The sequence below is a fragment of the Triturus cristatus genome, chromosome 6 (assembly GCF_964204655.1).
Source record: "Triturus cristatus chromosome 6, aTriCri1.1, whole genome shotgun sequence".
NCBI classification, from domain to species: Eukaryota; Metazoa; Chordata; class Amphibia; order Caudata; family Salamandridae; genus Triturus; species Triturus cristatus.
The window spans coordinates 1595917886-1595932433 of record NC_140589.1 but is presented as its reverse complement, the minus strand read 5'-3'; the positions used below and the strand labels follow the sequence as shown (position 1 = coordinate 1595932433).

Below are 14548 nucleotides of genomic sequence, written 5' to 3'. Positions count from 1 at the left end.
AATGTTCCTTATACTTATGAGGTAAATGTTTTCCTAACACGTAAAAAATATCATATTTGAATAACAAAACATGCTGAATGAATATCTAGCGCCTGTGCAGTTGATAACATTCACAAACATTTAACATGTTCTTACACAATCATTGCGCTTCTATAAGTTGTGCTAGGAAAAGATACATTATTAAATTCCTACCCACTGTACATGTAATGCTTCCTTATTGCATAGCAAGAGAAAAGGTTAGGGAAACAGGCCATATCTGAGTGTGGTCCAACAGATGCAGGGCATAGGCGTGGGTGCACCCAAGGCCCATCATCAAAGGGTTGCAGTGTGAGGAGAGGAAGATCACAAATATAAGTGGATGAAGAAGGATTTTACCCACTGCAACCGTTTGCTAATTGTGGTGAAAGTACCACAACTTATGGGGGTTGCTGGAGACCTGATACTTGTGACCGGTCGTCATTCACATGCCACTCCTTACACAATGCATTATACGACCACATAGTCAAGATCACAAGTTGGGTAGATTGGGACAGTACCACAAAAGGCTGTAAATCATCTTTACCCATCAAATCATATTCTATGCATAAAGCAAATCTTTCTGTTGCACATAATGCTGGGGGTGGTTGCTGTGTTAATTGCAAGGCCTAGCCAGACTTTAAAGATAGCACAGAGGGGTGAAGGATGAGACATCGGGCATCAATGATTTATATAGGTGAAGTAAGGCCTTAGTCATTGAGAAAGTGCAAAACATGCTGTGTGGTTTTATTTCACAGCAATTCATGAATGAAGCTAGAAATCTAAAATCATGTACATGGGCATGAATGGATAGTGTATATAGCAAACGATTCATCTCCAAACGGAGCTTTTTAGTATCCATTCACTGTAATTGAAGTGCCATTACAATTTCTGTCAACCTAGCTATGGGATTTGTAGAGTGCAAAGACAATGTATGGAATTAATTGAGGAAAAGAGGCTTCATTCTTTCCCACTGAAATCAGCATGTGTGAACTGCTAATATGTCACCGAACAGTCTCCTATGGTGGTCTACCAAGACGTCAAACTGCCCTCACCCTTGTACGGTGTTTGTGTTGTAGATGTTGTCACTTATGAAGATGTACTTGGGAAAATGACATCTATTAGCAGTATACACATGGAACACAGATCCCTCAAGCACCAGTATTTTGACAGAGCATGTGGGGTGTTGTATTTGTAACCATATTAAAAGAGATTTTTAGTGAAACAATAGATATTTTGAGAAAACAATATTGAACTATATTTTTTTCCAAAGGTTTTTTTTTTAGCTAAGTCTTTTGTCTGAAAACCAAGTAAGGTAAGACTTCAGCTGTATCTGATAGAGACAGCTAGCCGCAGATTCTTTAACTCAGAATTTCCCCCAGACGCCAGTCTGGATTTGGAAATTTTTCAGCAGTACACCTGCGTGCCGGGAGACGGCGTCGGATGGCTCCACCCTGACGTCGTCCACGGATATGACTTCAGTGGAGCCATATAAGTCCCACCCAGCGCGCTGATGTCAGTTGTCTTCTTTTCCGCACTGCGACACGGATCCAGGAGAAGCGGTTCCTCTTTTTGTTTCTTGACCTTATCAACGCCTTTCGCCTCTGGAACAGTGTGCCGATGTCTTTGGGTTTCAAGGCGTGTGAGACCTGAGTGCAGCAGATGTCGGCGACGGATCCGCATGCCATTTGTATGTGGTGTTTGGGCGAGCACCACAACGGCGTCGATCCACATCCCGTGCTGGGGCTCCTGCTCGGGGCAGGTCGTGAAGCCGGTCTTGTGGGTGCCGTTCGCCTTCCTCATGTAGGCACAAGAAGTCGAAGTCATGGAGGCCGTCGGCCTCACGTAGCCGTGACACTGGCGCCCGTTTGTCCCGGTCTTTGCCGGAGACAGCTCCACAGAAGTCGGCTCACACCTCTCCGCCATTTCCTGGCGAAGGGGCGACTAGGGCCCAGATGGAAGCTTATTTTCAGGCTTTGCATGACATCTTCGGGTCAACCCCTCTTCCTGTCGCACCTTTGGGCCCCATAGAGGTAGTTGGGACTCTGATCTGGAGCTTGCCGGCAAGTTCGCCCTCAGTGTTGTTCGAGTTTCTTGGTTCCGTTTCCAGAGCCATCGTGACGACGGGGCTCAGTCCAGTGGGGCTTCCAATTGAGACGTCAGGCCGCAGCCCGGTTACGACATCATGACACAGTCCGGTGGGGCTTCCTGTACTAACGTCTGTACTGTCCACAGCAGGGGACTTGTATCCGACTCTACGCCGTCCCACGCTGTAGTTTCCCATAGCGGTAGACTTCCATTCGACCTTGTCCCGATGTCACTCAACGCTAGACACGCCTCTTCCTCTACACATGGAGGCCCAGGCTGATTCAGACTCCCCTGTGCTGCAGGAAGATTCTGCTCCTCCTGGTGGAGTTGAGTCCTTCTACGCTCTTGGACGTCGATGAGCAGAGGGGTCTTTGCCCCTTGAAGGACACATTAGTCTGCAACCCTTCACTACCTATGACTTGCTGTCTCCCCTCCCACCCCACCCCACCCCCCCCCGTATGGCAACAAAGACCAGTGCGGAGTTTGCTAGAGTAATTCGCAAAGCGGCGGATATTTCACAATTCCAGCCCCCTGTTGTGTCTCTGCCTTTAGATCCATTGTTGAATCTGTTTCACCAAGGCAGAGCTAATGTTGAGACTTTGCTGCCCTTTGGTGGGTCGTTGTACAACATCCCTCTTCGGTAGACCCTGTGGAGCGTACTGTTGCACATAGTCATTGCCCTGCTCCAGATGATCCTGTCTGTCTATCCCTCCACCCTAGGGCTCAAGGGCTGGTTGTTACAGCTGCTTCAGCTTCGCTGCAGTTGCAGTCTCCCACTAGAGAATCTCGGTGGTTGGAGACGTGTGGTGAAATTGGTTTGCGTCCACCAGCGCGGCCCTCAGGTCCTTGAACACCTCCTACGTGTTTGGGCAGGCTTCTTTTGCCCTTTGAGATTGTGTTGAGCATCACCTTTCGTCCGTTCCTGAGGGACCTAGAGCTGACCTCGCTCTGCCCGTTCAGGATGGTCGTGAACTGACCAAATTCTCTATTAAGTCAGCTATGGACACTACAGATTCCGTGGGTAGAGCTATGGCCAGATCAGTAACTCCGAGACGACATGCTTGGTTGCCTGATGGCAGTTTCCCTGACAATGTTCAGGATAGTCTTAAGGACTTAACCTTAGACGGGATTCATCTTTTTGATAACCATGTTGATTCAGCAGTCCAGCGCCTCATGGCTGGCATTCAGTAATTTGTCTTTGCCTAGGTTCATTCTTTTGCCGTTGTCTTTTTGTTACAGCTTTTCTTGCATTGTTTCTAGTTGCAGTGTTTTCACTGCTCTCCTCTTCAGTTGCATCTTCAGTACCGGGGTTTGAGTCTTGTAATTCCCAGATGGCTCGTACAGCTAGTCAGCTGTTTTGCCCTTATGTTACATTTTGTCTGCCTGAGAGATAACCCCCCACCCCTTTTTATGGGGATGTGACATACTCTATGTGGGATATTAGTTGGTTATTGTATAGCCATTCTGATGTACCGCCTCGGGAATCTTTCCTGGGTGGTATATTTCCTTGCTGAGGATCTAGCTGGTTCCTCCTCAGATTGTTGTCCTCCTGCATACCCTCTAGAGGGTTCCATTGTATTTTCACACTGTGGGCTTCTAGCACTCTTTCTGTTTCGCTTCCTTAACACTCAAAGTATTGTTGTGGGCCTTTGCAACTAGATGAACCCAAAAAGGGTGCACCGTTGCTCTGTTTAGAGTTTTAGCTTTGCATTTGTGACTGCGTCTTGCATTATGGGGTATGTTACCCCAGTAGAAATGTTCCTTACTCTGATGACGCAGATTGCTCCAGAGCATTGTTGGATTATGGCACCGCTGCCTTCATTAAGGCATTTTATCGTGCATTTACTATTCAAGCCTTTTGCTGTGATTTTTCCTTTCGCCTTCAGCCAGTGCCTCTTGGGGGCATGTTGCTTCTGCCATTTCACCCACAATTTCCGTCCCTGTTTCAGTTCTGGTACAGTATGTTAGCAGGCGATGGGTTCCTGCTGGGCCGACTGACACCCCAAACATTGGTTGTGTTTGGCTTTTGTGGCATTGCCTACTCTACATTCTCAGGAATGAGGAAGTGCTTTGGTCTTTTGTCTTCCTTTCTTGCAACACACTCCTGCCTGCTGTCCCTTTTCGGCAATTGCGTCTCTGCAGAAACATTGGTCGTGCACAATGTCTTCTGCTTGCTTTTCTCTAGCACTTCCTATGCAGGGGTTCAGGGCCCCTCTGCTGATGGCTTCGGCCGTGTTTTCAGACATGATCTTTGTCTTATTATACATTGTGCGTTTGTTTTTATACATATTATGTGCTGCTATAGTTATCATTGTCCTCTTTCATGGGTGCTGTTGGTACCTGTTGTGCAGCCTACAGCCACATCACCCTAAATGCACCCGATCTCGTCTGATCTTGGAAGCTAAGCAGGGTCGGGCCCGGTAAGTACTTGGATGGGAGACCGCCTCGGAATGGCAGGTGCTGTTGGCATTTTAAAAACTCAGTTGTACTTCTATTGGGACTACACCTCAGGCGTCCCTTGTCTTTCTTTTCATTTAAAAAAAAAAAAAAAAAAAAGAGTGGAGAGAGGAAAAGCAGCAGAAACACTATGCTTTTCTTTGTTCTGGTACTCTGGGTTTCTTAGTCACAAGTTCTGTCTCTCTCTCTCTCTCTCTCTCTCTCTCTCTCTCTCTCTCTATCTCTCTCTATTTCTTCATCCTCGAGCCTTTTGTTATATGTCTGGATTTACCGATATCCTTTAACCAGAATACTTGTGTGACTGGTTTGGTCAGTACGTCTATCTGGTGATTATGTCCTCGAGCCTTGTGTTATATGTCTGGATTTGCTGGTATCCTATAATCAGAATACTTGGGTGACTGGTTTGGTCAGTACCTTCATCTGGGGATACATTTCTGTATCTCTATACCGATGCATATGTGCTGTTGATGCCACGTTTGACGTGCTCCTCCACAGAGAGTCCACAACGTATGCATATATGTGCATATGTTATGTTTATGTGTGTCTATGCATATATGTTTTGGTTTCTGTATACGATGGAGACATCTGTTTTTCTATATAGGTCCCTCCGCTGGCATCCATTGTGGTGGATGCTCATTGTGTCTGCTCTGAATCTAACATGATGCCTCCTTTATTTATTTATTTTATAACGTTTTATATAGCGCGAACAAGATCCTGAAGGATATAAGACGCGCTTTACAACAGGATGGAAGGAGGGATATAAATGCAATAACGACATCAGATAATACTACAGAACAGGAATTGTCACAAAATTACAAGACAGATGAATCAAGGAGAGTAATACAATAAACCGGTATATAGCGGTCTACGCAGGGGGCACACTATGCAGTAAAGAAGAGCCGATTTAGATGATGGTACAAGGATTGTAGGATCAGTGACTTCGAGCAGGTGAACCTAGCCAAATTAAGGTAAGAATTTGTTAATTAGGAATCTTTTAGCTTCCAGTTTAAAAGCAGTCGTTGAGGAGATTCTATGAACTTCCGATGGAAGAGAGTTCCATATCTTTGGGGCAGCGCCGTAGAAGGCTCGGTGAAAGGTTCTCTTTTTGCTAAGGATGAGTGGTTTCAAGAGGAAAGTGTTAGCACTTCTTGAGGCTCTGCCACAGGATAGTTCAAGCTTTTGCGCTAGGTACCTGGGAGTTTTGAAATGCAGGGCTTTGTGCGCCAGAACAGCAATCTTTAACTGAATTCGAGCTTTGTAGGGCAACCATTTAAGAGATTTTAGGATACAGAAAGAAGAGAAAGTACCCGGTAATGCAAAGGGCAAGGAGAAATCACATGAGGAGAGTGGTTAAAGAAAACCACAAAACCGGTGTCCTCTGAGAGAAGGAATACACCCAATATAAGAAGTCAGAAGCAGTTTGCAGAGAATAGAATACACCTTCAATTTAAAGGGAGCAAGGGGGTATCCCATCACAGGGCAGAAATTAAACAAAAACAAGACACAGAAAAGGTCAAGGAGAGAACCTTTGAGAAGAAGGTTTAACAATGGAGAGCAGACACAAAACGAGGTCTCAAAGTGGACAAGCAATGTAGGCCCACCCATGAAACCAATGATAAAACACTCAAGAAGGAAAGAAAACTTCCAATCAAAGGAGGGAAGTTGGCCACACCTAAGAATGGACCATAGTGCAATAGGAATGAGAATGCAACGTGTACAGAAAGGCAACACCATGAAGAAGAGTATTCAATCTATCAATCAATCAGGGAATTGTAAGCACGCTACTCACCCTTGAGGGTCTCAAGGTGCTGAGGGGGGAGGGGTACGTAGCTCCGTTCAGCCGAATAGCCAGGTCTTGAGATTCTTCCTGAAGGTGTTCAGTGAGGGGGCGCACCTGATGTTGGCAGACTATGAACAAGCCCTGCCCCATGAATAATAGGGAAGAAAAGGGGCAGAATCTAGGGTCTGAACCACCCCTACTGTCCCTAAATCTACACAGAGCAGAACCTGCGTCGGCACCAAACAAATTAGTACTGTTGAAGGTCATGTTAAGTTGTGCCGACTGGACTGCCTCAGAAATTAGAGGAGCGAAGACAAGCATTTCTGTGCGAAAATCGCAAATAGCGATTGCATTTAAGGAATCGCAAATTGCTATTCCTTAAATGCAATACTAGAAGCAATTTAAAATAGTGATTTCGCTATCAGGGGTCGCAAATTACCGAAAAATAAAACAGGTCGGTAATTTGCAAAAACTTTTTTTCAGTTCTGCTTCCTGTCCTTGTTGCCAGAAGCTTATGGATTTTCTTTCCATTGCACAATGGCCCTTCTGTTTTTCTGATTTTCCTTCGCCCCTTCCTTTCGGGTGAAGGACTCAATGCTGCCTTTTGCTAGACTGGTTTTGTCATTGCTTTTATTTTTTGCTTTTGCTTTATTCAGAGCTCCTTGTTTCTTGTAACAGCCACTTTTGGCTTTCTGTTCCCATCTGTATAGTTTATTATTATTCACGGACTAGTTCTTTTGTAGAACTTGGTGAGACTCGGTCGCAGACCCTCTTCCAAGGGGGTATAACTATGGTATCTAATACCAAGTTAAGAAATCTCCTGCTAGATGTCTATATCAGATGGACAAGTTACTTACCTTCGGTAACAATGTATCTGGTAGAGACACAATCTAGCCGCAGATTCCTTAACGCCCACTCATCCTTCCCCCTCTGTGAGGACTTTTTCAGGTTGGGTTGTTACGCCAACTGGTCTTTCTGCCAGTGGTCTCTGTCTCATTGAATCGTTGGTCTGCTTTACATCCTTGACCATGTCAGGAGGTCTTCTTCTGTGTTGCCTGTTACTTTCACCACCCATTCTTGCATTTTGGTGGTAGGTTCATATATGCATGCACATTCTTGCACCCTGATTGTATTCCAGTGTGGGGATTTGTCTTTTCTCCCCCCCCCCCCCCCCCCCCCCTCTCCCTTGTGGTTTAATCTCCTTGGTTGGGTGTCTCTTGCCTCTGACACTGTCAATAGGTAATATTTAGTGTACATTGTCAAACACTCCCTGTTGTTGCAGGATTGTTCACATTTACTGTGACATTCATGTCCGTTACGGTTTGCCTCATACAAGGGTGGCTTTTCTGTGGGGCGAGTACTTTACTCTCACCCTTGTTTCAATTTAATTTTTGGGTCTTTTCACTAAAGTCCATTTCTGATGATTTACATCATTTGTTATTTATTGTTGTTGTTTCAAATAATTTTTGATCTTTTTGGCACACTGTTCTCACATCCAGTTTTAGTGGTGGCTCTGCGTTCTGGCGCGAAAAAAGTTTCACGGTAGAAAACTGACGTTAGCGCACCGGGAGGGACTTGTATGGCTCCACTGACAACATATCCATGGACGACATCAGGGCAGAGCCATCCGACGCGTCCCCCAGTGCACAGAGGTACTGCTGAAAAATCTCCGAATCCAGACTGGCGCCTCGGGGAAACTCTAAGTTAAGTAATCTACGGCTATACGTGTTTCTACCAGATACATCGTTACGGAAGGTAAGTATCTTGTCCATTAATACCCTTCACCAAGACTCACAGAACAGTGCTAGTATCAAATTTGTCTACAACTGTAATTAGAGGAATACATTAGCCAGGTGGAAGTATTGGTGCCTTAGTACCGGCCTTATACGAAGATACATTTCTGACTAATTCTGGTGCTTTAAAGTTGTTTCACTTGGCGGAGTTGAAGCAAGGCACAAAGGGTAAAGACGGGAGAAATGAGGCTTTGCTGCCCCTCAGAAGGAGAAAGAATGAAAACGCTTAGATACTGAGGTGTAACGGAGGGCATGGGAAATTAAAACCACATTATTATTTTTTTCATAGAAAAGCATGTTATTTTTTAATTTTTTTTTAAACATAAGTATTCGTATTCTTATACAACTGTTGTCTTTCAATTACTCAAAAAAGGGTGATATGATATGCTTTGTCACTTTTCTACCTATTTGAAAAAGCCAGTGACATGTTCAGACACCACTTCAAATTTGCAAAAAAAACTAGTCATCTGAAATGTATCCTGTGATTGAACTGCAAGGTGCAATCTGTCACTAAATGTGCTCCCCTCCATCCTTTCTAACTTTTCATTGCTACACTCGGCTCTCTTGTTAACAAAAAACTAATCTTGTCTAGTTGTGTTACAACAGTCTTGAATGCCAACTTTATTGTCTCTGGGGGGTCTAAATGTGACTTGTTAACCTGAGAAGAATAAGCCTCTACCAGCACATTAGCATTCATTCTGATGCACAGTTATATAGCCAACATATCTCTGTCATGCATGGCCACGGAGTTGACCTAGGAGAAAACCAACCACTGCTACTGAAAAGAAATGCCTTTTATATATCGATTTGGTTTTAACATCTGTCTTCATAAAGCACTCCTGCCATTTCTGAGCAAGGCAAATAACAAGTGATACTATTAAAAAATGTAATGGTGCCAACCTCAGATGAAAAGAAATCAGAGTTGACCTTGCCGAAATTTGATCTGCGCATCACCATAGATTTAAGCAGTAAGCACTCAATACCTTGGGACATCTAGCCAACTTTATGTCTATGAAACTCTCTATAACAAAAGTTTTACATTGCGTGTTATGTAACTAATTTATTGTAATAAATTCTTGTATGTAGAACTTGCATTGGAACTGGCATAACCATAGGCCTTCCCCAATGCGAACTCAAACACCAACCCTTTGCACCTTCCAAATTGTTTCAGTTAAATCTTAATTGTTAATATATACCTAACTGCAACACTTACCCTGATATTACGCCGTTATCAGTCACTTGATGTGAAATACTTAATATATTTATTAAATGGCTCTTAGGAAAATATCAATATTTTTCTGTTATCTTTATTTTTGTTATTGCAGAATTAAATGAATTTTCATTATTGACACTTTTCCTACGTTCCTTATATAAAATAAAGAATTTAGCAATAGATAAAAAGGCCTACTTAGAAGTAAGACACCGTTCTTTGGTTTCAAGTGTAACTATCTTTTTATAGTTTCTCTTTTGTGAGCAGCATGGGCCTTACTGAATTCATTTACCACATCAGTGATAAAAAAAATCTTTTAAACCTACTATACAAACATGAAAACAAGAATTTGTTTTACTGTATATTAACATTGACAGTCATACAGTACTTGACAGTAACAGTAATTCAAAATTCGTTAAAAAGCTTACTGCTTCAGTCATTGATTCAATATTTGCATCACTAAAAAGAGAGTTAAATTAAACATTTCTCAGTAACTGGATTGCCCCATAGTAAAAAAATAATTGGTGTATAGTTTCTCCGCCAATGCCACTATAACGATAAATGCTTTCATCTCTATGCAGACCGGCTGTGCATTATTAACTTCTGAAAGCAGACGCTGCTTAAGAATAGAAAGCATAAATAAATGCTGTAATTATACTTATATAGCACTTACTACACATGGCGAGGTGTTGAAGCACTTTACTGCCTGTAGCACGCTACTTCGGAACCCAAGGTTAGTGTTCAATCGCAGTGGTTTCTGATGATTATTGTGCTTAGTCATGTGCTCTCAAGAGTCACGCATTTACTCCAATTACTACATGATATATTAATATCAGGTAGGTGTTATCGTTAGTGGGCGCCATTTGGTTTCAAGTGAATGGTTGGTAAGATAGATAGGCTGGTGTTGATTAGGTAATGTTAGGAACCAGGGATAGGGTTTTAAAGATGGGAGGTTATGATCTATGAATTGAGGTATCAACCAGTCGCAGAATTACAATAAGGATTGAGGCACGCAGGCATGAGACTGAAAGGAGGCTATTCACAGAAATAGAAGGCATGCAGAGGATGGGAGGTAAGAAGAGTGTCACTGTGAAGGAAGAAAGGAGAGGAAGGAAGGAATCCAGCAGGAATAAGTCAAGGTAAATTTTTCAATTTTTTTTTTTTTTTTTTTATTTTTTTTTATTTTTATTGAACAATAAATCGGTTACAAGCGTGGGCCTACAACCACCAGGGCCGGCCGCTAGATGCAGAAAGGATCGTACATTAGTTAAGGCAGTAGGCGACTCCTGGGGCCCAGCCCCGTAAATGGCTCCGGATAGTTCGAAGGAGGCAGGAGACATAAATTTAACATAAATAACAACTAAAAAACAAAAGGCGAGGCATAAGGGCAAAAAACGTGGGTCAGGCTACATCCGGGGGACTCTACTTCGGACCTTCAATTAGCTATCAAGAGGAAGGAGTACTGAAAGATCGGGGGGGGGTAACGGGAGAGGAACATCTATATTCGGTTATTACAACAAGTTGCACGGAACTATCAAGGGTCAGGGGGACAAGGCAATATCGGTGTCCACAAGGGGGGGAGTACAAATACCCCCCCGATACGCGTTCCATTGCCCCCAAATTCTACCCCATGCCCCGGGTTTACCACGGGCCACATACACAGTCTTCTCCCGGAACATACACCAATCCATGTTCTCCTTCCATACTGACACGGTGGGAGGCCGCTGGGAGCCCCAAAGCTGCGCTATATCCCTCTTGGCAATCATGTTCCCCAGGGCCGCCCACCGAGTCTGAGCCGCGTTATAATCATTGGGCTCCCACACATTCAGGACACAGCGACGCACCTCCGGCTGCAGCGCAACTCCGGTGACTTGTCCCATGACCCCCTGAACCCGACGCCAGTATTCCGCCACCTCGCGGCACTCCCAAAGGATATGGAGAAAGGTGGCACTGAGCCCACATCCCCGCTTACAGAGCCCATCTTCCGAGAATCCCATCGAGACCAAACGGGGACCCGTCACATACACCCGGTGGAGAATCTTTAACTGGACCAGGCGGAGACGGGCTGGAATGGCTACTTCCTTAGGGGACGACAGTGCGGACTGCCAGTCCTCGTCGTCTAATTCCACCCCATCCCCCGTCCACGCCTCCCGAAGGCGCACCAATAGGTCAGCCCGATTATTAATAAGTTTTTTATAGATTAAAGAGATAGTACTGTCGGGGACATGACCATCAAGTATGCGGTCCTCGAGGGGCGAAGAGGCGGGGATCTTAGTCCCCTCTCCAAAGACGGAGAGCAGGGCGTGCCGAACCTGAGCATATCGGAAGAACTCCCTGTCCGTGAGTTCGTATTCGCTCTGGAGCGCCGCGAAGGTCTTAACCGCGCCCTTCCTCCATAGGTCTCCCACTCTACTAATACCAATCGTGTCCCAACGGTCAAACCCCTTCGTCGTCCAGAGGCTTCCCAGTCGGTCGGAGGCAAATAAAGGAGTAGCACATGTTAGTCGCTCACTCCAGCCCATGGCTACATTGGCCGCCTTCCAGATCCGCACCGCAATCTTAGTAGGGCCCGTCAGGGTCCGTCCAGCCGAGCGAGAGTAAAGCGCCCTGTTATAATTCCCGCCGGGAAGCAAGAATTTATCCATCTCATACGCCGGATTCAAGCCAGGCGCATACGTGGCATGGTTAATGGCCGATAACTGCGAGGCCCAATAATACCTGCGAATGTCGGGAAGCGCGATGCCCCCATCGTACCAGGGGAGAGTAAGCTTGGCCAGGGCGATACGCGCCCGTCCGTCCCACACCAGTCTCCTCTGCAGGCTCTCCACCTCCCGAAAGTAGGCCACTGGAATGACATCGAAGGAGTTCTGAAGTGCATAGAGGAATCTGGGAAGGGACATCATTTTAAACAGTGCTGCCCGACCCAGCGGGGACAAGGGCAGCCTACACCACCGAGCCGTGTCTTCCCTCAAACGCCGAAGTGGAAGCAGGAGATTTTGCTCATAGCGAGCCACCGGGTCCAACGAGACGTATATCCCCAGGTATTTAAAGCCGGCCTGAGATACTTGGATCGGAAGCCGAGGCGGCAAGAGAGGAGGGCCACCAGAGATAGGATAGACACAGGATTTGGACCAGTTAATCGTGAGACCCGAATTTCTCCCATAGGAAGTCAGAACATCAAAGAGAACGTTAAGCGACTGCCGCGGCGAGGTAAGATACAGGAGAATATCGTCAGCATATAACGAGACCCGATCCTCGAAGCCCGGGGCCCACCGGATCCCCCTGATCGAGGGCTCCCAGCGGAGCCAAGCAGCGAGTGGCTCCAGGGCGAGAGCAAAGAGCAGAGGGGACAACGGGCACCCCTGCCTCGTACCCCGACCGAGCGCGAAGGGCCGAGAGACCCGCCCATTAACCACCACCTGAGCCACGGGTCCCGTGTAGAGAAGCTTCACCCAGCCAAGAAATCCCTCCCCAAAGCCGAATTTGGTCAAGACAGCCCAGAGGAACGGCCACTCGATGGTGTCGAAGGCCATCGTGGCGTCTAAAGAAACCAGCACGGCCGGTTCGGAGAGGTACTCCGCCCTGGCGAGGGCGCCATGAAGACGCCGCAAGTTGAGGGCGGTGTTGCGATGCGGGATGAAGCCGCATTGATCAGGATGAATCAGATCGCAGATGACGCTCAACAAACGATTGGCGAGGACTTTAGCCAGGATTTTAGGCTCTGCGTTTAGCAGTGAGATAGGCCTGTAGGAGGCACAGCGGTCCCGCGGCTTACCTTCCTTGGGGATCACGACTATCGTGGCCAGTCGCTGGTCGACAGGAAGGGAACCTGCCTCAAGGGACTCCTGAAACATACGACGGAGGAAGGGCGCTAGTTTATCCGGGCGCAACTTATATAATTCGATAGGTAGACCGTTGGGACCCATAGCCTTGCCCGAGCGAAGGGATCGAATCGCAGTTGCTATCTCATCTACCGACAAGGGGGCGTCCAGCTGCTCACGGTCCTCGACGGACAGGCTGGGCAAAGCAATATCCCTCAGTAGAAGGCAAGAGTCTTCCTCATCCCTATCAGTCACCGGGGAGTACACGGCCCGGAGGTGGTCGGCGAAACATTCCACAATCTCACCAGGCTCAGTCACACACACTCCATCCGAGACACGCAGCTCCGGGACCACACGATTCACTCTCTCCTTCTTGTCCAGCCACGCAATCAACTTACCCGCCTTGTCCCCGGCATCATACAATCGACCCTGCTGCTCCCTATACATAGTTTTGGCAGCGTCAGTGACAAGAGACCTGTATTCAAACTGTTTCAAGCTGAGGGCATGGAGCCCGTCCAGAGTGACACCCTCCTCCAAGGCCGACTCCAGCCCCGAGATGTCAGTCTCCAGCTTCAACACTGCCTCACTATTGAGCTTCTTAGCCACCACTATCTGGGAGAGGGCGTGTCCGCGGATTACGGTTTTAAAGGCTTCCCACAGGGACATTGCAGACAACACCGACCCCTCGTTTTCAAGGAAGTATTGGTCCATAGCCTTAACCAGGCTGTCGCGAGTCGTAGGGTCTCGCAGGTACCACGGGTTAATGGGGGCGATCCGCCCTGCAGACCGCGACTCGGTGTCAAAGAGCAGCCACAGCGGGGAATGATCAGAGATACCCCTCGCCAGGTGCCTGACCTCTCGAATTCGACCAGTCTGCGCCGCGGGCATAAGGAAATAGTCTAACCTAGAAAGACTCCCATGTGCCCCAGAGTGAAAGGTGTTCCGACATTGGGTCGGATGCATTAATCGCCAACCATCCACCAGGCCGAAGGTCTCCAACAGACCACCTAGCCATGCCTGGGCAGCGGGGAGGGCCCTGGGTGGGTGACGATCCAGGTCACCCGAGACCACCGAATTAAAGTCCCCGCCCATAAGCAAGAGACTGTCCGGAAGTTCAAGCAGCATTCGACCCAAGTCCGCGAAGGTGGAGTTCTGGAGGCCCGGGGGGACGTAAACTGAGACCAGGGCAAGGGAATGCCCCTCCCACCTCCCAGTCAGACACACATAACGCCCTCTGTCATCTGAGACTACCCTGGTGATCTCCAACGGAAGTGAGGATCGCAGGAGAATGCCCACCCCCCTGGAGCCAGTTGTGAAACCAGAATGAGCCACGAGGCGGTATCCCCCCCTATTCATTGCATGGCAGACGTTACCAACCAGATGC

General features: G+C 46.9%; 1 protein-coding gene and 1 pseudogene across 1 annotated transcript in view; both read left to right on the top strand.

Annotated features, from left to right (window-relative positions):
• Positions 1–14548, top strand: part of PPP1R21 (protein phosphatase 1 regulatory subunit 21) — a 395061-nt gene that overhangs the window by 215076 nt on the left and 165437 nt on the right. The gene's annotated exons all lie outside the window — the stretch shown is intronic.
• Positions 4454–4572, top strand: LOC146821694 (5S ribosomal RNA; annotated as a pseudogene).